Source organism: Numida meleagris, chromosome 3 (assembly GCF_002078875.1).
Source record: "Numida meleagris isolate 19003 breed g44 Domestic line chromosome 3, NumMel1.0, whole genome shotgun sequence".
In the NCBI taxonomy this organism is placed as follows: Eukaryota; Metazoa; Chordata; class Aves; order Galliformes; family Numididae; genus Numida; species Numida meleagris.
Genome location: NC_034411.1, coordinates 39,626,330 through 39,653,735, shown reverse-complemented (window position 1 = coordinate 39,653,735; position 27,406 = coordinate 39,626,330). Strand labels below are relative to the sequence as shown.

Genomic DNA, 27,406 nt, shown 5'->3' with positions numbered 1-27,406 from the left:
CCAAATGTCTGTTTGGATTCTATACACTACACAAGCATTCACAGATTTCACCCTGGAGCGAGACGGGCAGGGTGGAGAGGGAGGAGGGGAAAGGAGAAAATATGCATGACTATGCTTTGACAATAATTGTAAAAGTGAATTTCATAGAATCATCATAGAATGGCTTGGGTTGGAAGGAATTTAAGATCATCTAGTCCAATTGTCCACCTACCACCAATATTTCCCACTAAACTGTGTCCCTAAGCAAGTAGTACATCTACACGTTTCTTAAACACTTCCAGGGACAGTGACTCCACTACCTCCCCCGGGCAGCCTGGGCCAGTGCCTCACCACTCTTTTAGAGTGGAAGTTTCTCCTAATATCCAACAACTTGAGGCCGTTCCCTTATCAGTAGTTTCACACATACATGCTAGGCTGCTGTCACCTCCAGGTAGACACTGGTCTCCCACCGCCTGCAAGCATGCATATGACCAGAAATAAGCCATTTTTTTCTGCCTGCCATATGTGCTCTCCCCATCTAAGATTCTAGCCCTCACGAGGTTTGAGGAGTATGCAAAGAGGCAGATAAGCTTTGTGCAGCGAAACCTCCACTCCAGTACTAGAGAACTGCAGGAAGAGGCAGCAGCTCACCTCAGCAACAAAAGTGCATTTGCATCAGAGGAGAACTGAGCTTTGTTTGACATCCTCATGCACAAAAATACCCAAGGGCAGAAAGAATGCGAAGGGGAAAACATCCCCAAGAGGTCTTTAGCTCCAGCCTAAAGTTTTTCTCAATCAATTAGCTAATCTCTTCTTTCTGAAGCCTGACATTCAGTCTTTTTGCTTTTGCTATCGTTACTTGTTAAATCAAGATAAGCACACTTTTTCTAGAGTGCTAGAGAAGGCAGTTAAATAATGGCTCCCAGACAGGCAGCAGAGCTGGAAGGAGCTCCAGGGTGAGATTAGAATAATCCTCATGTATCCTCTTAGCTTACTATCCTATTAAAATTGAAACCGGGACCAAGAGATTTTTTAGTCTCAGAGATTAACATATGTTACAAAGAAGCTCTAAAATATTATGCACATGCGAATATTTTTCTGCACTACGAAGGAGGATAATACAAGTTTCTGGAGAGGTATTAAAAAAACCCCAAAACACACACGCAAGAAAAACCAAGGCCCTGCGGATGCAAGAGATGCTTTCTGAACCTGAAAAGCAGCCAAACCAGCAGCCACAGTAAAGCATTTCTCTCAAATTTCTAATGAAGTCTTGAGTATGACGCCTGGGAAAAGAGCATCTGAGATTGGGTGAGTAAAGAAAGTCTGTCTTCTTAGCATGCACGGCATTCAGTCCCTCTCTCCTTGTTGAATAGCATCTTAAGGAAGGGGGTGTTGGGGCACTGTCAAAGACACAGGTAAAAATCAATACATCACTGGGCTATTTGTTCTTATAATAGCCTGCAAAGTTGAACAAATAGTTTATAATAATAAGCTGCAATACAGGAATACTAAGTGGAAAAAAGAGAGATAATAGGAAAATAATCAGAGTGGCAGCTAGAAGACGCATGATAGAGCTCACTGTAGAAATGGAAAATTAAAAAGCCTTTCCACAATGACAACCCAATTTACAAGGGAAAAAAACCCACCAATGTCACATCTATTATATTTCCAGCAAAGAGACTGTGAAATGCCAAAGTATACCCCTCTGGTCTGTCTCACCCAGTAGACACAAACTTTGAGTGTATCAGCTCACCCCAAAAACCGAGAGCTTTGTGCCCATGCTCAGGCTTCCCAGTACAAGCAGCCCTAGTGCAGGACTCGTGGGCAGCAAACTCAGAGCCAGGCACATGTCGGCACACACCGATCACAGCTTCTTCCTTCTTTACTTTCCTACCCTGCAGGAGTTTTCAGCAGCAGGAATTCCTGCTGCAGCAGCTAAACAGCTGCCCACTATTTCCCCAGGAATATGGCATTGCCACTTGCACAGGGCACCTAGAGGACTTTATGAGCACAGCCAGCTCTGCTGTCCCCACAGAGTAAAAGCAGATGTGGTTCCAGGACAAGAAGTACAAGATTGATCAGAGGTTAGGAAAACTCCCTTACTACAAGGTAGTATGAATAACTTAGCCTGCTAAACGCCAAGAGATGATCCACTCATGTTCGGGGAAGGCTTTCCAGTGCCCACTGGCTGTTTTGTCTAACAGAATGTTCCACAAAGAGAAGATAAGGCATTTCTAGCAGGGAGAGTGATTGGCCATTGAAGCAAGAAACTCTGGAAGTTAAAGCTTGGGTGTTTTTTTTTTTTTTTTTGTTTGTTTGTTTTTTTTGTTTTTCAGAAAGTGTGAAAACAAGTCCTCCACATCCTAGATGCAGTATGCTTGATTCAGAAACCACCACAACTCAGTCTTCTACAGCCTTCGTTGTACGTATGTCACTGAAGAAGGGTCATAGTATGTTGCCTTAAACATAGGCATTTTCCTTATAGGCTTTAAAATAAAATAATAAAAATGGAAAAGCAGCAGCAAAATACAGACAGCAGAAATGCTTTGATAAATACTGTTTAGTTGCAGAGGTGAAGCTGGAGGATAGGGCAGCTGAGTGGCTGCAAGCTGGAAAACCATATTTCCCTGAACGTTAAGGAAGGGCTCATTGTCAGTCTTTCCTGTGATACCAAAACTAAAGCTGTTATAGAACAGTTCAGAGCTAGAACAGGCAAGGACAGATAAAGAGACACTGACCAACGTGCCCGTTGCTTGGCCAGCAGTGAGGACACCCTTGTCCCAAGGGTCCAAGTAGGCTCAGGGTTATAGGTGAAACATTCACACTCACTCCAGCAACTGGCCACTGATTCAGAGGGAGAGGAGGGACTGCCCTCAGTCAGGTTTCTCTATGGAAGAAAAGCAACCACACATGGAAACAAACCTAAATAACAAGAAGTAGGGAGGGAAAAAAAAAAAAAAGCAGTAACTGTTGGTAGACTGGGGAGAGTGAAAAAATGCCCTTCTTATTTCTCCCACCTCTTTTCTCTTTGAAGCTCGTTCTTGCACTAAATGTTTTCAGAAGAGTGATAAGTAGGCAACATCCAGCTCCATCACAATTCATAGCATTGCATAAACTCCACAGATCTGGACCCAGAGCTCTACTCAAATGGAGGACTGGGGAACTTCAGTGCCTGGCTCTTGGGCACCCTGCTTTTGCAAGAGAGTCCTCTCAGGCCTGAGAAGGGCATTTGGTGTTTCATTCACAAAATCAGCCTCCTTAGATCATCATCCTCTAGGGAGTAATTCAGAGAGACCACCTCAACTGTAGTCTGGGCTACAGTCCTCTGCAAAGGCAGACAAAACCAAAGAAACCCAACCAGCTCAGTACCCATCAGATACTGACTATCTTGGCTCAGAGTACTGGCATTTGATCCATCTATTGCAGCTTATTTTCATTAAATGAGAAGGAAAAGGTGAAAAGAGCACTCTGCCTCTCCCAGCCATACTTTATTTGTCATTGCTAATTTTCTATAATGAGCTGTAGTAAGCGAAGCCAGTCTTTCTCCATTAATCCTGATGGGAAAGATCTCTTCTTTGTCTTCTCATCAAGTGCCCCATATTCTTTGAGTGAATACATCCTATGGCTGTACCAAATCCCCAGCTCTCCTTGAAATGTCTCCCATTGCTGTGAGTGGCAGCAGCAACGCCCTTAGCTACGACATGGGAACAGTGAGGCATCATCAACTTACTTTTATTCTCTCGTGGGTGTTTTTTTTTTTTTTTAAACATTCTGAAATACTGATTGGGTTTGCTTAAATGACAATGCTTAATAATCCTATTACACTAAAGAATCTGTAGTGGGAAAAAAAAAAAAAACCTGCAAAGTTTTCTCCTGAGAGACAAATAAATCACCAGGCCTGGTTAATGTTTCCCCTTCTGCAGCATTAGTTTGTGGTCTTTATCAAGTTCTTCCCAGAAGATATATTGAGGCCAAGGGGATGATCTTTCAGGGCTTTCTTTACTTACTTTCCCTGTAAATTGGTAACAGAGCCTGCTTATCTTTTGCAAAGGATGTTGGTTGCTAAGTTTCAGGTTTTGCTTCTAGAACTATTGGTTATTGGGCCATTTATTACAGAAGGTATTTTTTAGCTCTAGGAATTACTAGGGGAAGATCCCTTGGGCTAGAGTATTAGAAGGTAAGGGGGCCCATGAGAGCTGGTTGGTGCTTAAACACCACTTCTTCCAAGGTCAAGATCAGTGAATCCCTAAGAGTGAGAAATTGGGAATTGGGAAGGTAGTAAGAAGCCTGTGTGGATGAGCAAGGAATTCATGGATAAACTGAAAGGAAAGAAGGTGGTCCATGAAATGTGAAAGAAGGGCCTGTCCACCTGGGAAGAATATAGGAACATTGTCAGGGCCTATATGAATGGAACAAGGAAGGCTAAGGCTCACTTGGAATTAAACCTTGCAAAAGAGGTAAAGGATAATAAGAAAGATTTAAGTATGTCAACAGTAAAAGGAAGGCCAGGAAAAATGTGGGTCCCCTACTAAATGAGGTGGGTGCCTTGGTAACAGGGGACACTGAGAAGGTAGAAATTCTGAATGCCTTCTTTCATGGCATGCGCTCCATGTGCTGAGAGAACTGGCAGAGGTGATTGCTGAAAGGTCCTGGCAAAAGAGAACAGTGCCTGAAGACTGGAGGATAGCCAACGTCACTCCAGTCTTGAAGAAGGATAAGGAGGAGGATCCAGGAAACCACAGGCCAGTCAGCCTCACCTCCATCCCTGGAAAGGTGATGAAACAGCTTGTTCTAGACGCTATCTCCAAGAAATTGGAAGAGAAGAAGGTTATCAGGAGTAGTCAACATGGATTCACTGAAGGGAAATCATGCTTGACCAGCCTGATAGCCTTCTATGATGTCATCAGTGGCTGGGTAGATGGGAGGAGAGCAGTGGATGTTGTGTATCTTGACTTCAGCAAAGAGTTCGACACCATCTCCCACAACATCCTTGTTATGAAACTTAGAAAATGTGAGATAGGTGAGTGGATGGTGACGTGCATTGGGAACTGGCTGACTGCCCGAGCTCAGAGCATTGTCATCAGCAGTGCAGAATCTGGCTGGAGGCCTGTAAATAGCAGTGTTCCCCAGAGGTCAGTGCTGGGTATGGTCTTGTTCAACATTTCATCAACAACCTGGATGAAGAGATAAAGACCACCCTCAGCAAGTTAGTTGATGATACAAAGCTGGGAGGATTGGATGACACACCTGAAGGCTGTGCTTCCATTCAACAAGACCTGGACAGACTGGAAAGTTGGACAGAGAGGAACCTGATGAGGTTTAACAAGAGCAGGTGTAGAGTCTTGCACCTGGGAGGAATAACTACATTTATCAGTACAGGTTGACCGATGACCTGCTGGAGGAGCTCTTCACAGATGGACCTGGCTGTCCTGGTGAACAACAGTGCTTAGCAAGCAGTGAGCCCTTGTGGCCAGAAAGGCCAGCAATATCCTGGAGTGCATTAAAAAGAGCATGGCCAGCAGGTCAAGGGAGGTGATCCTCCCCCTCTACTCTGCCCTAGTGGGGACAGATTTAGAATACTGTGCCCAGTTCAAAAAAAAGACAGGAATCTCCCAGGAGTCGTCCAGCAGAGGGCCACAAAGATGATTAAGGGCCTGGAGCGTCTCCTGTATGAGGAAAGGCTGAGTAACCTGGGTCTGTTCAGCCTTAAGAAAATTGAGAGGGGATCTGGTAAATGTTTATAAATATCTAATGGGAGGTGGGAGACAAATGGATGAGACCAGTCTCTTATCGGTTGTGTGTAGTGATAGGACGAGGAGTAATGGCCTAAAACTTCAACATAGGAAGTTCCATAGTAACATGCGGAAGAACTTCTTTACAGAAAGAGTGACAGAGCATTGGAACAGGTTGCTCACAAAGGTAGTGGAGTCTCCTTCTGTGGAAATATTTAAGATCCATCTGGATGCCTATTTGTGCGGTAGGTAGGGTAGGGTACCCACTTTAGCTGGTGGGTTGGACACAATGATCTCTCGAGGTCCTTTCCAAACCCTGCAGTTCTGTGATTCTGCAAAAATTATCACAACTCCTGTATGGCAACCTAAGCAAAGTCAGCTAGTGTCCCATGTTTAAGAGCTTCCAGAGTGCTTCTCCTTACCCAATCAATCCACTTTGGATAATGTCTCAAACAGACATGCTCCTTTAACACCTTTAACATGTCCTAAATGGTGCACAGATTTGGAAGAAAGGAGCAAGCTCTATCCTGGATCTTACAGATCCCCCCCCCCCCCCAAACTTCTAGCTCCTTGTGGTTCCAGCTCTCCTCTGATCTCCTGCACAACATTCTCCCTGGCCATGAGCTGTCACCCCAGTCCTGAGGTGGGCAGCCATGGCAGCTTTATGCGGAGGTTGAGGCCAGCCAGGCACAGAGGAGAGTCATCTGTTTTTGGCCTGCATGCCCAAAGCATCTGCAAGCCTTCTTCCTATCACTGTAAGAACATGGACAAGGTACGACCTGCTAGGCAAGAAAGTTCAGTTCCTGCAGTAGAAGCAGGAGGCAGAAAGCACATTCTGGGCAGGCATGGGCTTGCCCTTGTGGTTCCCTGAGAAGAAAAGGTGCGTGATCCATGGCATAGATCTGCGCTATGAACTCAAGATCTCACTAGGTCTCACCAGCCTCAGCCTGAGACACCAGAGTAACATGCTCACACCCCTTCTTTCCTGTGTTTTCAAGAGCAAAGCCAGCTCCTTTGCCTCGACATACAGCAAGGACAAATTCAGGAGTCAAGAATAGACTGTCCTCCTTCTGCCCCCTCCAGAGCTCATCTGTGCTTTCTGCACCTGGCTTTACGACTCTCAGCTAGGATTAATACATCAGCCCCACATGGTTACTGCACAGATTGGTTATTAGATGTGAAGGGCTTTAGAGAAACAGGAGAGCCCCAAAGGAGAGCTTCTCACACCCAAAAGACAACCCCAAGCTAGCCCGGACAGATGAAAGGGCAGAGGCCCTTGTCCTTCAGGGTTCACAAGCACATCAATGATTTTGAGAACATAAAGTCTAAAATTCCCTAGTGAATTTTACCTTACTATACAAACAGAACCATAGAATCCCTAGAATTGGAAGGAACCTTTAAAGATCATCTAGTCCAAATCCCCTGCAATAAACAGGGACATCCATAGCTAGGTCAGGTTGCCCAGGGCCTTATCCAACCTCGCCTTGAAAGTCTCCAAGGTCTTCAACCACATCTCTGGGCAACCTGTTCCAGTGCCTCACCATCCTCATCATTTTGTTGGCAGAAATGTCTACACAGAGCTTTCCAGTCAGTCTTGCTTCACCAAGTGAAATCCAAGCTCCTCTCTACTCACCAAACTCGACACTCAACAGCCAGCAATCAGTTACATGGCCACACTGTGGCAATCCCCTCTGCAAAGATACACTGTTCACCTGACAAGAGATATTCATCTGGTGCTTTTTTCTGGTCTACATCTCTCCTGATTAGAGACACTAGCTTAGTTTTTAAAATGTTTACTGTGCTTCAAGGAGGCTAGAAGTAGAAGAAAAAGTATCATGGCTATCTGCAGATAGGCAGGGCAGAACCCAATCCATCTGGGCTAATGCAGATGGATTAGGTTCATCAGCCTTCCTCCATGAAGCATATGGCATAGGAAAGGACGTGTGCTCTGTGACAATGCAAACTGTAGCATTCAGCACCCCTGTGCAGTCAAGTGTTTCCTTTATGACTTAGTGACAAAACCCTCAGCTATGTCAATCTCTCACAGTGAATCGTAGAATGCAACTCAGTTCTCATCCAGAGTGAAGAAGCTGCTCTAGCAGGAATGTCAAGTCCAAAGCCAAGAGTCAGTACTTCCACACTAGCCACTGACTAATAAGTTACAGTGCTAGTGTGAAGTCCCACCAGGGGGTGTATTGTAAGAATTTATCCCAATGAATGAGTCAAAAGGAAAACTTCTATGCCTCAATACACAGTTTCTCATCCTACTCCACTCACTCCCAGACTGAGTCTTGAATATGGCACTCCCTCCCAAGCCTGGTAGGCAGTCCGAACAGCTTTCAAACACAAATAACTAAATAAAAAAAAAAGGGGGGGGGGGGGGGAGGGAAGCCCAGAAAGGAAATTGCACTTTGCAATTTCAAAGCAAAACAACAAACAGCTTTGTTGAAAGTCTCAGATCTGGCAAGTATTCCCTGCCACTTTTAATCACAAGTCAAAGTAATCCTTTAAGAGGTTTTGCTGGAGGGAACATTTCAGTGTTCAGGATCATGCAGAGTTCTCCAGGGAAAGCCTAACAGTGATACCAGGAGAAAAACTGAGGCAAGAGGCACCCCACCAATATGGCTCCCAAATCCTGCTCTTAAGATGCTAGGGAAACCCAAGATTAGATGGATATTTACATGGTCTGCTTGCAATGGCAGCCAGTACGCACATTTTATTTTTGAATTGCATATACACAGGCAGCACTGACCTGAACATAAGATTTAAGCACAAGGAACAATTTTCAGCCCCTTTGAGAGTAGCAGCTGAGCTGCTTAAGGAAAGCTTGACCTAAGATGACAAGGAGATAAGGAGCTCTGACTTCTGCAGGCGCAGATGCCCACCACATCTGAACTACGCTAGGGCTCCTCACACATCTCTCTCCTTTGAAACTGGTATAAGATAGTCCATTCTTAGTTCATCTCTTTCTTGCTCATAAAACCCCGAAATGTTGACATTTGCCACTGAAACTTTGCACCAGAGGATAGGTGTTGCACAAGTAAAGTACAAGCCTGGCTCCTTGCAGGGAATGACTGGAACTTATTCTTCTTGCAATAAAAAAAAAAAAAAAGAAAACCCAGCTTTTTATGCTTCAGCCAGACACTTCTAAGTTTCTACAAATTGCTCACGAGCCTGACACTTTTCATCCAGTGAGGCAGGAGATGTGGGGCAGGTCCTATCAAAGGACACAATTTAATACTGCTTATTTCAGAGGTCCCCCTCTGTAGAGGCTTACAAGACATCATAACCCTGTATGCATATAAAAGCGGCAGCAACATTGCCGAAATTGTATTCGTTAAGGAAAATAATACCTCAGACTTCAACTCTCATCCAAAAATATTGCAAATATTTTCCCCCCAGCTACTACAAAAATGTAGTAGCCATTGTGGGGTAAAGACACTGCATAACTACTTTTTAAAAAATGAAATATTTGGTCTGTAATAAGAGGATGAAAGTCAGCAATGCTGGTGGTTGTTTGGGAAGAACAAAGTTTCTGAAACAGGCTCTACATTTAGCCACCTCTCATTACGAATCTATGCAGACCCATCTTCTCTGCAGCTCTATCATGACAGAGATGGCCACATTGGTCCTGAGCATGAGTCACTGCCATCACTGTGCGAATAGCACAACTCATGGCTCAGACAACACCCATGGTCAGGACAAGACCTGAAATGGGAGCTACCTCATGAGAGACCCTTCTGTTAGGCAAGCAGATCATTACTTCTTGGTTGGACTGTGTAGAGAGCAGCCAGAGGACAAGTACATGAGCTCTTGTGTCCTCTGTCCCTGAGAGTCAGCATCCATTCCTGTGGCCCACACAGCAGGAAAGTGCCCAAGCTGCCTACCCACCCTGAACTGCACTGTGTGCCTTAAGGGCACCCTTCATGATGAGTCAATATTCTATTGAGCCAGATCACACTTTGACACATAAGATGTGTTTTGTATGAGAGCTCCAGCACATCCCTATCTCTGTCAGATGATGCTTAAACAGTTTTAAAGCAGCTCTGTGGGAGTCACAGCACCTATGAGGCTGTCCTGACTCAGTAGCCATATCATGGGTGCTGGTGCCAAGAAGTCTGCAGACCAGGAGAAGCAGCTCTATCAAGCTCCACTGAAGCAGGGAACAGGACGTGCATCCCCAGGAGTGCTGGCAAAACAGCATTTCATACGCCACGTTGAACCACATAGATCAGTTATTCTGCAAATGGTACACAGTTTTAAATATCAGATGCTCCACGTGAATGATATTTCTCCTCACCTCCCCCCCCTCTCCCACCCTCAGAGCCACATTTCCCTCCTGTTTCCAGCTTGCTGACTTCTTAACGAAGTTGCTGTACGTCTCTTATCAATGTGATCAGCAGCGGACAGATGACATCAAGAACAGACACCATCTTCCACCCAGTTTAAATGCAATCCGTGACTAAAGCTGAGGGAACATTTTGTTTTGGGATCTCTAAAATTCAACAGGATCATTTTTGTTTCTTTTTTTTAAAAACATCCTAGAGCAAACCAAGACCAATGGACTAGCATCCATTGTAATACCCTTCCACCCACCTATTCTGAACTAGGAAGTGTTGCCATTAGATGGCTCCAGCAATGTTTCTGCTAAGACAAGCAGGGCGGAGCGGTTTGTCTTCACTCCCCTGTGCTGGGTGTCCAATGCATGTGAGCCAGTGCAGGTACAGCTGCCTCTGCCCTCCCTCCATAGCCCTAGAGGCGTTGCATCCCATCACCTCTTAAATCAATAGCATTTTACTACAGCCAGTGCTTGGGCCAGGTCTATGATCTAGAATACCCTCTGCCTTTTGACTTCATGAAAGAACTTCTGGGAGCTTGGGAAAGGTGCTGAGGGCCCATCCACATTTCTAAAGGAACACATGAAGCTAACAGAGAGCAATCACTTTGTTAGTACTGTGAAGATTCCTCCATCCCATAGCAGATGGCTGCATCACAGACTAAAACATTTGTTAGGTTAGCTTGCTTTACGTGCCAGGAAGCAGATTCACATTGGGTCAGCAGTTCCCAAGAACAGTGGAGTTCAGAAATTCATCTGCTGCTGTTCAAAGTTTTCCCAAAATGGCATTTGTGAGACCTTCACAAAAAAAACATCCATGAATGTTTCCCTGATATTTTCCTGCTCCCAGTAGCTGGAAGGTGCATTTTTCATGTTTTCTCCCCCTGGATTCCTACTAACGCTTCAGAAAGACCTCAGAGTGGGTTTCCCCATGGCACAACTCATCTGCCCAGCCTGGTTTTCTGCATCTTTAAGGAAAGCACATTGGATAGACTCAGAGTCCAACAAGTTATGGTCACAGAGCCTGCAGGAATGGGACCTCCCCAGCTTATCCTCCATCCACATCAGTAGTACCACCTCTGCAACACATAACACAGCCCAGCCAGATACAAAGCTGATGTCATCAACTTGTGTAATTTCACTGCCGATCCTCAGGTAGATGAAGAGTTCAGTTCTACAGGCATTAATGCTCTTACCACAAGCCTTTCTGACATCCCCGTTGAGCACAGAGGATGCCTGATGGAAGAGGTCAGCTACTTGATCCATGCCCTGCTTCCTGGATATCAATAATTTGTCTTTCAGTCTTATTAAATAATGTGTGAGGTATTCCAGTGTGGCCACAGCCTCCTTTGAGAATAGGTTGCAGGTGAACATTTGAGTACCCACATCCCTCAATAATCTCTGTAATCTTTAAAGGCTTGGATGAGCATACGAAATCACGTTCCCTCTGTCACAGCAGAGGCATTAGGAAACTATGTCAGATAAAACATTTTAAAAAGCTGCTGTCAAGGATATCTGAGGAATTGCTAAAAAAAATAAAAAATAAAAGGGAGAGCTGGGTTTCAAGCAGTGAAACAGCAGCGAGCAGCCTGAACTGAGACACCCCTATGGGGACTGGGACCCTGAAACGCCAGCCTTAAGCCAGAGAAACGTTCAACAGATAAAGCTGAGGTGAGTTTATCCCCGAGAAACAAGCAATGTGAACTGCAATCTGCAGCTTTAAGATCGCTTATGTTTACATAACCAACAGAACAGTAAGGAAGTAAAACCACACAAGTAATTTCCCAAATCATATTTAAATAAATGCCTGATTATTCTGTTCCTTAGGGCAAGTTTAAGCGGTGGTGGGGTTTTACTGCCTCAAATGTACAGCTGAGACTTATTCACTATCCACAACATGAGCCAGGACCTGAACTGTTGGAGAGGAGCAGCAGCATCTTACTAGAAAGGCACTACCAGAGTTAAGTTAAAAAGGCCCAAGACACAAAGTAGCACAAAGCAGTGTCCGATAATTCTGCGTTTCTCTAGCTCAGCACGGCCAGGTCCCATGGGTTACAAGTTCATAGATAAGCATAATCCATACAAATGTAATCACAGATCATTATAGCTCTTAGCAAGCTCTGCATATTGGCCATGTGCTGAACTACAAGCACTTTTCTAATCCTCTTTTATGGTCCCCTTCCCCCCCAAAGAACATCACTCAGTTCCTTTATCCAGACTGAATTTTGATGCTTTTGATACGTTGGGACTGAAAACTATATACTGCCCAGCACAAAGATTTTTTTGCTTATCTCTTCCTCCACACCCTCTTTAGTCTACAAGGCCACAGGAAAAGGGTCAGGACTGATGTCAGGCTAAGAGGTCCACTGCAGCAGCCAGATTTTAGCCACAGGCCTGTCCCATGCCTAGTATACTCAATGCTTCTCTCAGGCTAAGCACCACAAAAGGACACACCTGGGAAGACCAGGACACTGTGAGTGCTGCTGGAACAGGAGTGGCCATAGATGGCATGCTGTACAGGACAGAAAGGCTACATCCTGTTCTCCCATCTCAAATGCCTCGTGCAAGGGCAAGCTCTGAATAATGAGCATGAGATCGTGGGCATAGAACTACGAGCATCACTCTCCTCCTGCTGCTGTGTCTCACAGAGGAAAGAAGCTGCCTTTCTCAGGTCTCCTTGGAGGGCACAATTAACTGATACATCTTCTAGTGGTCAGTTCCCAGTCCTGACAGTCTTGTAGTATATCTACCTCCCCAGAATTCCTGTCTAGTTACTCTGGGAAGGCAATGGAAAAAGGTGAGCTCCAAGGGCAACCCAGCATCTCTGCTGCCCACCAGCTCTGCAGGGAGCCTATGGAGGGCATGCAAGTAACAAGCAACCCAGCACCAGTTCACCCCAAGGGCTGCTTCAGGAAGAGGCAATTAAAGAGCTGCAGACTGGGAAGTTTCCACCCTGTCATCCATATCACTCTCCAAGATGTGTACGTATGGGTTTAAGTGCTGCCAAAGGATGCCCTTGCTGACAGCCCCAGGTGCTGGCGCTCGCAGAGCAGCCAGGTGCTCCTCTCACACAGCCAGTACTCCTCATTCCCACTCTGTGGGGACCCCTTCAGGGGGCACGGGCAGAGCTGACTTTTCCTGACCTATTATGTTAATGGCCCCTGTGATGGAGGTAGACAAGAACTGTGCCAGTTAATAGCGGTTATAATGAGGGAGAGAAGCAATCCTTTTTCCAGTTGAGGTCGATAACAAGGCTCCCATGGGCACCTATGGGAAGTGGATGAGGACAGTTACAGGAAATTAAGATGTACGCGAAGGAGTGTTGAAGGAACCCTGGTGAGATTCTCTTAGCCTGATGAGAAATTATTCATTTATTTTCCCAGATGAATTTTAGGAGAATGGACAGAGTTGCACATATGGAAGAAACACCATACTTTCACAGGAAATAGGTATGCTACAAACATGATTTGCTCAGCTCAAAAGCTCCTCTCTATACTTGAGCAGATGTAATTGCAGATGGTGTTCACAGCTCCAGTTAGTAAACACCTCATTTGCAATTAACTTCACTTGAAATAAAGATAACGCGGTTATTCTGCTCTCCTTATTCCCTTCCACCTTACCCGATGCAGGGTGCTTCGTTAGCACAGCCTCAAATGGGGACAGCAGAGCTGCCCTGGCCAATGAACCAAAGCCATAGCCCTGTTGCACAGGCACCAGCAGCCCTAAAACAGCCCACACCACAGCTGTGGAGGCATGTCAAATAGGAACAAAATGCTTTCAGAGCAACCAGCATTTCCTGCAGGCAGAGAAGTCTGTGTTCAACCAGCTGTTGCATACTACCCTGTCTGGGAAGGTGTTTGACCCTTCCCATCTCTCCTGGCCACCACAGCCTGGAGTCAAGGCCTCACATCTCACTGGATGAGTCACAACTCCAGCAAGCCCTCACCACCATTAAAGTGAGGTCAGCTCCAGCCCAGCTTCCCACTGCTTCCAGCCCTGTCAGTGCTGAGGCACTTCCCCAGCCTGGGCACCCTCTCTCCGAGCCCACGTGCTCAGGGCCAACTCATGTTCCCTTTGCACACAGATGGCCAGCTGCAGTGCCAATTAGCACAAGTCCCCATTTTGCTTCCCAATGTGAACATGTGCATTTGGGGCAGAAACCAAATGGCCTGGCTTATTTCACTGAGCAGCCAGGTCCAAAACAGCTGATGCTGCATTACCAGTGAGGACCACATCAGAGCGGCTCATTAGTTACCAGTTCTCTGAGCTATTCACAGCAAACCAAACAGAAAACACTTTGGGTCTCAGAGGAGCTGGTCCTTTTCCAGCTCAAGACTCATCCACATTCACTGTCTTCCAAAGTCTGAAACATATTTGCTTTGCTGTTTTGAAAAGCAAGTAATGAATGCCAATTTTCCAGGTAGCCAGGTTGGGACAACTGTACTGCTTCAGTTAAGTCGGAACAGCATAGGTTTTTTCCACACTGATGAGCTTAGTACTTCTATCAACAGCAGAAAGAAACAAGTAACATATACAGACTCAGGAGCATCAAGGAGTGCACTGAAACTATGCTGTTACAATCTCTGAAATCTTGTGTGAACAACAACAGAAAACCACAAGGCAAAGCTCACTTGGATAGTACCATGAGTAAAATAAATTAATAATGTCATCACCCTCTCTCCTACATTGCAGCTCCTTACCCTCTGCAGTCCAGGCTGCCAAATGTTACAGGGTACAGCACCACAACCAGAGGGCTGAAGCCTAAGCAAAGGCTCTGCTCATCTTTTATTCTTATAGCAAAACAGCAGAGCCAAAATACAAAAGTCGCCCCAATCTCATTCTCAAAACATCAGTAAAAGCCCAGGTTTAGTTTTTCACAGCTGTATCTCACTGAGATGTGAGATCCTGTCTCTGAAATGGACAGTAGTTACACTTTTCCAGTGTCACCACCTTTCTGGCTTCAAGGAACCAGAGAAGCTGTGCTGGTTTCCCAAGGAGAGAAGCACTTTGCCTTCCCACCAGGTTCTGTGGGAGCCGCAGACACTACAGCCATAAAGATCACAATTCTCCAGCCAGGATCGGAGCTCAGGAAGGGAATGGTTAAGAGGAACAAGAGGACTGCAGGGCACAGACAGGCAGTCCCATGAAGCACCATCCTGCAGAAGGACTGTCAAACAGAACAAAGTCAAATAGAGTGCTAACTCTCATTTTTGACCATCCAATAACACACTGATAACACTTCCATTTTTTAGAGCTTTTTCCATAGAAGATGCTCAGTGAATTAGTGATGGCAAAATCCTGCAAGTGCCTGCAACCTTTTAATCTGATTTCAAGTTCCTTCACATTGAAGTTCTTTTCCTGGTGCCATGTGCAAGTGCAACAATACCTGGAAATTCGATTACAGGCTTTTGTTCCGTCTCAAAAGTCATCTCTGATATTCTTTTATTGTAGTTACAGTGAAAAGGGATCTTGCAGAGCTTTTAGAAATGCTGACATCAAAGCCCATCTAAGATTAGCAAAGTACTCATTTGCTATATGGTTTCAAGGACTATAGCAAGCTTCTCCCTTATTTAGCAGTTATACTCATCTCTCAAATATTGAGAGTAATTCAGATATTGAAAGGCAGAAAGGGTGCAAGGGATGCCTAATTCTTTGCCACACAGAGTAGTGGATAGGTTTCAAATGAAGGCTCCTATCCATCCCAACTGTATATAGCAATTCAGCTGGCAAGGGAAAATGTTCACTAGCAGCATGCAGGTCAGAGGCAATGTGGCCCTCTCCCCCTCCCTTCACTGGCTCAGTCACAGCAAGAGCATCTGCAACAAATTAATTCCCCCAGTGCACTGCAGCCCCTTGGCCTCACACAGGCCGCACGTTCAGCATCTGCTACCTTTCCTCACAAGTCCATGGGATGCTTTCGGCCAGCTGTCACAGCTTCTACAACTGGGGACTTTCAAAGGGTTTTTACAACTGGATACAAGATGGATCTTCAAACCCAGAATCCAAAGAACATAAATATGTTACTTTTCACACATTGTCCAATTGAAAAATGGAAATATGCTCTTCTTGCAAGAAAACCTAGGTACAAAAATTCAGAGGACTCACGTGCCTGTAAAAAACATAGCACTACAACTGTCTAAGCTCCTTAGGAAGTCCCCATGTTGACTATTGTTTTATTGAACACACTTCTCTCTACCATTTCAAAAACAAGGTAGGATATAAACAATTTCAATGCACTGCACATTGTGACAGCCACAGAGCATCAGCTATGAATAATGAAAGAGCAACAGTTATGAAACAGCAGACCAGGAACCTACTAAAAACACTGTGTAATTTTATTACTATTAAAAGCGTAACTGAAAGCATGAGTTTCAGAGACATGCCAGTCACTGAAGATCCTTTGCAAGGTGCAAAGCTCATATGAACTTGATGTAAACAATGTCAAGGAGAGGGAATAAGATTTACAAATGCAGAATTGCCAAATACAGCCATGAGTTACAGAATGTCAACCAGACCTGCTTTTTATTATCCCTTCAGTTTCTAACTGTCAAAGCTTCCTGATACAGATAGTCCCCTCCTTCTATGTCAGCAACTCCTTTTGGGTTCTTTTTGTCACCAGATCAGAGGATCATCAAAGGACAGACTACAAACATGGCCCAACGAGGGCCATCCTAGCATCACTTGCGAGAGGGACAGTATCTCCCATTCCAGGAGAGGTGTCATTGTTGTGATGATCACTGTGCCAGCCTCACTGGGAGATGGCTTGGAAGGGCAGAGGAAGAGAAACAAGAGCGAAACCCATAAGACTCATTTGTCAAGAGACTGCAGTAGCCCTTTGGAGACCAGGGATGAGAGCCTATGCCCATGGGCAAAAAAATCTACCTCTAGAATCTTTCCTCACACCAAAGCATTAATTACTGCAACCAGCTTCCATAACCTGCTTGCTGGGCCCGCTTGTTGTGGTCCCTTACCCCTGCATGGAGATGGGCCCGGCATGCCACCCCCAGGCTAGGCTCTGTTGCAAACCCTCCCTTCTACTTCTGGAAACAGGTTCATTTTCTCACCACATGGAGTTGCTGCTCTGCAGTATCAAAAATAGCTCTAGGTTGTCGTAATAGGATCCTGGTGGAGCATCTGTATTTTCCCCATTTACTTTAGCCTGAAATAAGAACAAAACAGCCTAGACAGGAAAACCTAAACATTAAGCAAAGAGTCTGGGATCTCTATCATGCATTTTCCCCCAAAAACAGAAAAAAACCACACCGAGAATCACATTGTTCCTTTAGCACGTGCAGCTCTTCAACTTCCATCGTTCAAAATTGCCTCTGCTATCCAAGTGTTTCCTCCATGCACTTGTGTTTCCTGCTCATTTCTCCAGTCACCCTGCATAACTTGAGACTTCCTTCTACCCCAGCAAATCACAATACAGAACAGGTTTAAAACTTTGCTATGTAAGGAGGAGAGTAGCTTCATCCTCCTTTGCAAGGACCAAAAAGCAAAGAGGTCTGGTCCCATGCATGCATTTACGCTCTTCAAACTGCAGAGAGGTACATGGTGAACATTTGAGAATAAACAGCAATAGAAAAAAAATATATACACACACACCAAAAAACAATACAAGTAGACTCGCCTTTTAGAATTATAGGTTCATTTGAGTTGGAAGGGACCCTAAGGGTCTCCCCAGAGCCGTCTCTTCTCCAGGTTGAACAGCCCCAGCTCTCTCAGCCTGTCCTCACGGGGGAGGCGTTTCATCTCTTGGATCATTCTTGTGCCCCTATTTACAATATATGTACACGTGACTACTTACACAGAATGAGAGACACCTCAACAACTCAGCATTTTGAACATCCCTGGTAACACAGATGTAAATTGGACAAGTTTCAATGGCTTTCATCTGTCATCTAATGCTTCAGCTTAGATCAGCAAAGGCTCTGACTTCTCTTTTTAATGACACTTATTTTGTTCCATATTCATCCTTACTGCGCACTAAGAACTACTATCTGGGGGAAAAGACAGCAGGGCTAAGCTCCAAGTGGGAAAGAAAAAAGAATGTAGTAACAAAAACACATTTCCTTGGAGTAAAGCTGTGAACAACAGGACTTTCTATTAACTAAGCACTGATGTGCAGGATTTACTGGCTGGTTGGTAGCATGCCAGCGTCTGCTTAAACCAATCTGTATACAGGAACTTCTACAGAAAACTGTTCCCTGTATAGATGAAGCAATCCAACATGGGCCCCGAGCACACTTTGTCCAACAGTAGGCTGTCCCTACAGTGGCACAAGAGCATCAAGTGGTAAAAGAATATGTTGAGAAGCTACAGAGAAGGATGAGACAGAAGCAATGACATGCTCCAAATGCTAAGTCATCCCTGCTCCTCCCTGTTACTCACCACTCTTTCAGAGTTTTCTGCTTTGCTGGTACTTGCTGTTCTCCCCCCAGGGAGAAGAGCCAAGTTGCTCTCATCTTTGAGAGCTGATGGCTTTCTCTCCTCCTCTGACAAGAGCACCTACTTACAAGTTCCTTTAAATTGCTTTGATGAACTTCGATGAGGGAATTAGTGTTGACAGAATAAGAACCTTTGGCCAAAACAAAGTTCAGCTGACCAAAGCTGAGCCAGCTTTCAAGCCTGGTTAACCATAAGTATGAACAACAAAGCCTCCCCTTCCTGAGGCACCTTCTGCCTCCCCTGGGTCCTGGAAATGGAGGGTGGAAGTAGATGAGAGACAAAAAATATTGGAAACAGATTGTTCCTAACAGGGAACATTTTTTTCCTATATATTTCCCAACAAAAATTGAGATATTGCTTACCTGAAATCGTATCTAAACTGGTGGAATAGCAGTGTTAGAGCAGGGCAGGAAATACTTTTCCTATCCTATAAACAGAAACCTTCCTTTGCTTGCCCTCCCTCAGTTCTTCCTCCTGAGGAAATTGTGCCTTTGTTATTTTTCTTACTTAAGGAAAGCAAAGCAAAAAAAAACAGAAGAAAAATAACAGCAATGAAGAAACCATCTGTGCTTCCCACCATAGTTAGCAGACAAGAAGCTGTGCACCTCCCTGGAACACAGGAGAATCAGATTCAAATTTGTGATCTTCCCATATCAGGCAGAGTCTTTCTGTAATACTTTGTAACCACAGGGGTCTCCAGGTTGTTGATATTCATGCTCTCTCCCTTCCTCCAAATTGAAATTCTATTTCAGATTCAAGAAAGTAACTGCTGCTGTAGTACCGTTATTGCCACAGAAAGCCAGGATAACTTGAGTTTTCTGTCTTACATACAGGGACCTAATCTAATCTTCTGTCCTTCAGTGTTCTTCTCTAGATCCAAACCTTCACAGGTAGTCAAACAAACAGCTCTGAAATGGCATTACTTTTCTTCTCTACACTATTCTAATTCCACAAGCGTAGGATCCTCACCACCATTAAATGAAGAACTATTGATAAATAGCATAATTTTATGTCTATCTAATCAATGTCCCTTTGAAAAGCTTGGGGTCTTCTCCATCTCACTTTCTGAGAAAGTTTGCATTCATCTTACATGGAAAACTTGAAGCTCTGGGACCAAAGTTGTCATCACTGACTGACTATTTTAAAATCAAAGAAAAGAAGCTTGCAAATATTTTGACTCCTCAATGTAACTGAGGACACTGCTCTAAAGAGCCTCAAGTCAACTCAGGTATCTCACAAATTGTGTCCCCTATCTATTCAGTGACAATATTTTGTAAGAGAAGTTTTGGACAACATCAAATACCCCACAGGATGTCAGCCAGCCTGGAGCCCTGATACGTGCTATTGAGCTAGAATACGGGCAGTCACAGAGCACTTCTTGCTACCTCTTCGGAGTACTCAAAGCCCTCCTGGGAGAATCTATAGAAGCCACAAAAACAGAAACTTAAAAGCCTTCTGTGGTGTTGACAAGATTATTACTGATTACTTGTGAACAGTGTCCTGGGCAACAAGAGAGATCACCAGACTTACGTAAAGTGAGTTACCTCTCATGAGCAAATAACATGTCATTGACAGGTAAGAAAGTGCCCCAGTCTGATATTCCTACTATTTTTTCAGTCCAAATGTATTCATCTTGCTTATGAAATTTGAAAGAGAGTTACATAAACCACAAAAATTCAGAGCTTCTCCCAGAAACATCTGGCTTCATAAGATGAAATAAGTGAGCTCAACAGGCAGAATGAAACCAGCCTGGCAGCTTTACACAGGGAAACAGTTGTGTTGATAGGCAGGAACTTTTGAAACAGCGGACAAAAAGGTGTACAGCTACCATAACCAAAGTGTTTTGGAAAGACTTCTGAAACTGCTGACCTAGAAAAGAGTGCTGGAAGTCATTTGTCATATTACTTCATAGTACTGCACAGGAAACCTGGTTTGGTAAAATTTTACTTCCATATACACTTTTTTTCCTCCTCCTTTACTTACACAAAGACAGTACCAGATATATCTTGGAGCAAAGACTTCACCAGGTGGCCCCAGACAGTGTTAGAATAATTGCCATCTTTGCCTTAATCTTCAGCATCATTCTTCAAGGAACAAGGTCAACAGTGCATTCCTCAAAACATATAAGGCTACAGTCCAGCAGGTTAACATCTGTGGGCAGCAAAAGAAATGCCTTGTTACTGATAGCCCATCCCAAGAGGAAATTGAAGCTCTTGGTTCAAGAAAGAAAATAAAATCTATTCTCAGTGTCTTTAGCCAGCCTGTGAAGCATAAAGGCCTTTTACACAAGTTGTCATACAGGTAATTAGAAGAGGCAATAGGTTTGACCTACAGATCAGAAACAATAGATTCATTCATTGTGATCTAGATTGAGTTAGATTAGTGCCAACATATCACAGCAAGAACTCAGACTACAGGCTATCCTGTCTTCCACAAAACTGAAATACAGCTACATGTGCACACATAGAAACATTCTTTCACAGAACTTAGGTAGATCCAACTAAGACTGCGTCAGAAATGAGACTACATATTAGTTCTATATGCTCATCAATGAATGTATAAATCAGATCGTCTCCAATACCTAATATCTCAGAAAAAAAAAAAAACAAAAACAAAAAAACCCAAACAATATGATCTTTGTTGATTACGTCTAGCTACAGGCTATTTTCCTTTTTCCAATTCTAAAGAGACTGTAAAGTAGCTAAAGGCAGTTCCAGGTAAAGCTAGAATAATTCTTGACAAAATTTGCAAAATTCTAATGTGCATACAATCAGCAAAGTAAAGTATTTTCACATGGGCAAATTGAGTGTTGTTTTTCCTGTCAGCAAGGAAAGGCTGGAAAAACAGATTGGATTTTTATTATCTGGAACAAGGCTGTTTACTAGAGCTGGGTAAAATGCAAGTGCCCATGATAGCGTAACTGAATCTTATCTTAGAATCACAGAATGGCTTAGGTTGGAGAGGACCTTAAAGAACACCTAGTTCCAATCCTCTGCCATGAGAAAGACTGCCACCCACCAGATCAGGCTGCCCAGGGTCCCATCCAACCTGGCTTTGAACACCACCAGGGATGGGGCATCCACAACCTCTATGGGCAGCCTATGCCAGTGCATCATCACCCTCTGAGAAAATAATTTCTTCCTAACACCTAAGCTAAGTTTGCCCTCCTTTAGTTTAAAGTCATTCCTCCTTGTCCAGTCACTATGAGACCACGTAAAAAGTTCGTTCCCTTCTGGCTTGTAAGCTCCCTTCAAGTACTGGAAATGAGGTCTCCCCAGATCCTTCTCCAAGCTAAACAAGCTCAACTCCCTCAACCTTTCTTCATAGGAGAGGTGCTCCAGCCCTTTGATCATCTTCATGCATCTCCTCTGGACCCACTCCAACACCTCTGCATCCTTCCTGTACTGGGGGCCCTAGGCTCAGACACAGTACTCCAGATGGGGCCTCACAGGGGCAAAGTAGAGAGGGGCAAATCACCTCCCTGTTCCTGCTGGCCACCCCTCTTTTGATGCAGCCCAGGATACTGTTGGCCTTCCAGGCTGCAAGAGCACACTGCTGGCTCACATCCAGCTTTTCATCCATCAGGACACCCAAGTCCTTCTCTACAGGGCTGCTCTCAATGAGTTCTTCTCCCAGCCTGTACTCGTATCTTGGGATTGCCTTGAACCAAGTGCAACACTTTGCACTTGGCCTTGTTAAACCTCATTAGATTCTCACGTGCAACTACTTTCCTTTTGCCAGTTTATGGTACATGGGAACAATTTGTGTCAATTTCCAGCTGAGAAAAAAAATAAATCAATCCATTGGTTTAAATGAATTAAAAGAAGTCTTCGGCTCACGGACTTACAGTGCAACATACCCCTGCAGTCAGCCTTCCTTTCACCACATACATGGCTGTGGCAGTTTGAAATCAGGAAGTTAGGTTTGCCCAGACATAAGTCCCTTGAGACACAGGCTTCCTTGCTAAACACTCAGCTGTTGCCCATTACCACTGCTGTGAGTGAGGAGAGCCAGCATCCATCCCTTCCTGCCTACCTCAACCTGTGGTTGAGGCCTGCAGCACATCTCCTCTGTGAGCTCTCTGCAGCATGCTAACTATTAACAGTATTCTCTTGGGCTGCTTTGATTTCTAAGACTTCTCTATCTTTTTTCCATAGTCCCTTACTCTCACTAGACTAATCCTTTTGTGCAAGGCTCGAAGAGCATGGTCTCATTAAAGGCTGCAGCAGATGGCAAAGATGCGCTATGGGAATGGCAGCAGGATGCACATGAGATCTACATGAAAGAGTGCTGAATAGAAGCAATACTGAGCTAAGGCATCATTTATCATTGTAGAAGGCAACATATAAGGCTATCTCTAGAGATTAATTGTGTGAAATCCCACGAGGTCCTTCCAACCATTGACATGCAGTTTCTGATACTGAGCAATTCCAATCCCTGCCATTCATCTTGGTGGTCTGGCATGGGGGATAGAGGGACATTGGAGAAGCACTTTATTGCCCACATAGCTCTTTCTACAGGGAAATGAGCAGTCTTACAGAGCACTAAGAGTTGAGGAAGCAAGTACTCTTAGCCGTGGGAAAAAAAAAATGACAGGAAGAAAAGCTCTCTACACAAAGCCACGAGGTAATAATCAGGAGCAGAGCAGGAATAAGGTGTTAACCCTCAAGCACTACTAATTCCCCCGGACCATGCATAACCTTGCTCACAGAAAGGCTGAACAAAAGCAGCTTTCCTCTGAACTCCAATCAGCTCCTTTACCAGATACTCCTAAATCTAACTTTATCCCCCTGATTGCTGCAATTCCGCCGCATTAAAGTGATTCTCTGAAGTAACTCTGATTCATTCACAATACTGCTATTTAGCAACCAGAGCGTGAGAGCGATGCAGTTATGTTTTGATTTCAATTCAATTATCAGCAGAGTAGAAGCCATAGCAGAGAGCCGAGATGTGCTCAGTGCAGCTGCAATCACATGCTGACAGCTCCTTTCCTCCTCTTCCCCAGATTAAAGCCTTTCTGGAAATGTCCCTCTGCCACATGGCCCTAGGGCTGCTGGGTCAACTTGTAGGGGCACACCATTTATATGGGCACTCCTCTGGGAGCAAGGGTGCATTTTCTTTGGCAGAAAAATGTATTGAGGTTCCTCCTTGCCTCCAGGGAGGAAGTTGGTTTCTGGAAGCAGAGCTAGTCAGAGAGACCGTAGAAGCAGGGCTCAAGGAAAGGGAAATATCACATCCCAGGGGGACACAGGCTCTTCACATGAAACAGAAGAGCTGAGATTAAAAATAGTTCAAAAGGAGCACTTCTCTTTTCAGAGGAGAAAGGAGAAGTCACCTCAGGCCAGACCATGAACAGCCCCTGCCACAGACCTATTTCAGCACAACTGGGACCAGTCCCTCCGAGCAAAGGGGCTGGGAGCCCAGACCTCAGCACAGTAAAGAAAAGCCCAACTGGGAAAGAGGACTCTCACATTTAACTCTACTGCCAACTTCAAACATCAGAGCAACAGAGTTTCAACATCTGAAGATATAATTATCCCTTCAGAAAGCAATATTTTTCAAAGGACCCTGTCAATCAGACAGCTAAAGAGAGACTTGGGTATAATGAAAAAGGAAACAAAGACTTTCTGCAGTCAGCTCTCACCATTTTCTGTTCTGGTGATTGTAGCTAAGCTACTACAAGAGGACTTTAAAGGTAGAAATCAATACTCACCAGTAATTTTTTTAGCAGAGAACTACAAAGCTCAATCCACAAAACTGCTTCTGTCCTCAGCACCTGCAGCAGATGCAGCTCTGCAACACCACCAGCCATCTAAAGGCAACAAGAATGCACACTGCTATTCAGCAGGACTGACTTCAGTCTGGGCAGCATGTCCAAAGGGCCCTTGCAGAAGCACCTCATCATTAGCTACAGCTGGTGAGCAGCCACTCACCACAGATGGAGGCTCCAGTGCTCATAGGTCCTGAAAGTAATTACAACTTTGGCTACCACATGCTGGGAAATTCAATTATATCCTTCAGGTGGTCTGAATGAGCAGAAATGGGCCTAACCCCACACACAGGGAATTAAAACAAAAGAAACTCTTCTAGAAAACAGCAGGTCAGGACACCAGAATATTAGTTTAGTTCTCTACCAAAAGTCTTGGTGCTTGTCTTATTCCCATTTTTTTCAGTGCTTCTGAGAAACTTCTCAGTAGTATCCAGCTCTGCATGTCCTAGATAATACTTATTGCCTTTTACCTGGAGTTGAAAGAATCCACTTTTGGGGAAAAGTCTATGTTTTACCTGGAGGAATGAGGCACTTTTAAATAGAATCTGCTAATGTGACTAAGCTGTATCGCTAAAGTCTGCACTAGAGTTCTGCTGGGAAGCATCTGAGTTTCCTTTAAGCCTGACTGGAAGCTGTGTCAGCTCTAATGGCTGCCTCAGAGCTGCTCCTACAACACTGTGAGCTCCGGAGAGCAATCCCCTCCCTCTGCCTTTTCTTCCTCTGTGCCTAGGGAAGGGCTTTTTACTGTAGTACTGAAGACTGCAGCTTTGACTAGGTTGATAGCTTAATTCAAAAAGTTGTCACCCTCAATTCAAAAGTAACAATGCTGAAATAAAAGCATCCTTCCTTGCCACCCCTTGGAGATACAATGAAGACAAAGCCATTCGTTTATTTTTGTGGAGTCCCTGGGAGCTCTGAGGAACTCTGTGTCCTGCTCTCAGGGGCCATCCATGGCTGTTTTCCTGCTGTTTTACAGCTGGTGATTTACAGGAGCGGTTGAAATCTGTAAGAGTAAACACTATTGTTTTATTTTATATTGAGGTTTTGGTGTGTCTCATGTTCCATTTAACAGAATGCAGGGATTCTTAAATGCTTTAAGGCTGTTTTCTCAGAGCGGGACCTTATAAAACAGTTGATTGTTTAACGTAAATTCAACAACAGAACCACAGCAGTTCCCCTCGCTAAATTTTTGGAGGTCTGAATAGCCATCTGGCGGAGCTGCCTGGCTTTGGGGGAGGTAAAAGGATCAAATTTAGATTGGAGACCTAACTTGGGATGACTAAGTTAGGTGAGAGGAATCCCAACCAAGATGCTGCAACAGCTGCTGAGATTATTTGTAGAGCAGCCACCAAACGAAATGTAACACCAGATTTTTGATGGAGTACACTGCTGTATTTAGAAATTAAGCTCTCCAGCCCTGTTCTTGTTTCGGAATTCATTTTACTGCTGAAGATGCAGGAAGTACTTTTGTTCATCACCACAAAGGAGAGTAAGTGTCTAAGTCTCAGTGGCATCAGTAGGAGTTAAGATCGTTCAAGTTTGGGACTTTGAACTCCATTTAGTTTCTCTCTACAGCGACAATGTAAATAAATGTGAGCTTCAAATCTTTACTTACTTGAGGGACAAATCGGTAGGTTCCATGAATATTTTCAAGTAGAATTCAGTGAAATTTTGGGGGAAATATCCTCTTCTGAGACCTACATTTGCTGGTATATGGAAGGAGATATTGCACCCTCCATTGGTATCCCCTGATGGAGCAGAGCAGCCCGAGTGCTCGGTGGCAGTGGTAGCAGGGTGCTGGTAGCTCTCCTCTGTGCACCTAATCCAGCCATGGGCCTCTCCACTAGATCCCTTTTGTTGGCTAGCACTGGTGTAAATGTGGTAGATTTTTTTCTGTCACACCCTTTTACATCCAATCACACCCCTATGGCTGGATAGCAGCTATAAGCAAATAAAGAGATCATGCTATCCGTGAGCTCTGAAATTAGCTACTGTTAGCAGTCCTCTTACACATTCTATTACTGCACTGGTATCTAACTGGTTCATATATTTTGTTTTATTCCTCCTTATGCACGCAGCCAAGCAGGACAATAGTATATAATTGACTAAATAGTTTTCAGCAAATTCTTTCTGTGTTCAGTGAAAACAGCCCCAAGGCATAAGACCAGTTGCTGTTCTGTTGTATTCATATGCGGGATGTACTTAAACTATCATGTCTACATTTGCTAACTATGAACATTGAGATTTCTGCACACAAGCCATGCTAGTTCTAAGAACAGTAATCTCCTAGACAGCATTTCTTCTAAAAATTAATGACTGCTTACTTCTACACTCGATACACACTGGAGTAGGGTGAAGTTTCTTTAATTATTTAGAAGCTAAGAAAAAGGAGGAAAAGAAAGATTATTAAACGAACCCTGAAAGATTCTTAACCTTTTCCAGGCAATTATTTTGGGTGAGTTTTCTTTTTTTAAAGAGAAGAGAAGAGGAAGAGAAGAGGAAGCGAAAAGATTACCCATCACATTTGTGACAATAAGTTACAAGATATCCTGAGCTGATAATTTAACATGTAAAATCAGAAAAGATTTAGCTGCCAGGTTAAAAAAAATCTCAAAAAATTGTAATTCCCTGGAATGTTATCGTTACTTAATACTGGCATGAAGCCAGTGAATAAATTAATGTGATAGGAACCAATGGTTAGACAGTGACTTATCTTAGTAGGCTGTCAAGTGTTCACCAGCTATTAGGGAGAGACAATCGTCCATCAGCCACAACGTTGTGCAACTGCTGGATATAGCTCCGTGACACGCCTACTACAACAGCGCATATAGCTCCCCAGCACCCCCCCTCATAACATACTCCCTGCATTACGCCAGGCTGGGCACAGCATGGTGGAGGCCCTTGTTTCCTGGCACCTCCTAAGAGGAGATGATGTGGGCACAAGATGGCAAATGCTGGGAGTCAGCTTCAAATGTCAACAATAAAACAACAGCTGCAGAAAGAGACACTGTGCTGTAAACCAGGATGTACGGCTCTCAGAAAGGAGCCCAGCTGGAGTTCAAACAAGACGTGACTGCAGGTTTGAAAAGATTTTTTTGCCAGAAAACAGCTTGATCTTGACTGAAAGCACATACCAAACTG

The 27,406-nt window shown here is 44.3% G+C and overlaps 1 long non-coding RNA gene across 1 annotated transcript; it reads right to left on the bottom strand.

The window, feature by feature from the left end:
• On the bottom strand, positions 20,073-24,508 carry LOC110395744. Its single transcript, XR_002436602.1, has 3 exons — positions 24,429-24,508; positions 24,209-24,307; positions 20,073-20,646 (listed from the first exon to the last, which is right to left on the bottom strand). It is a non-coding gene; the product is annotated as an uncharacterized LOC110395744 (long non-coding RNA).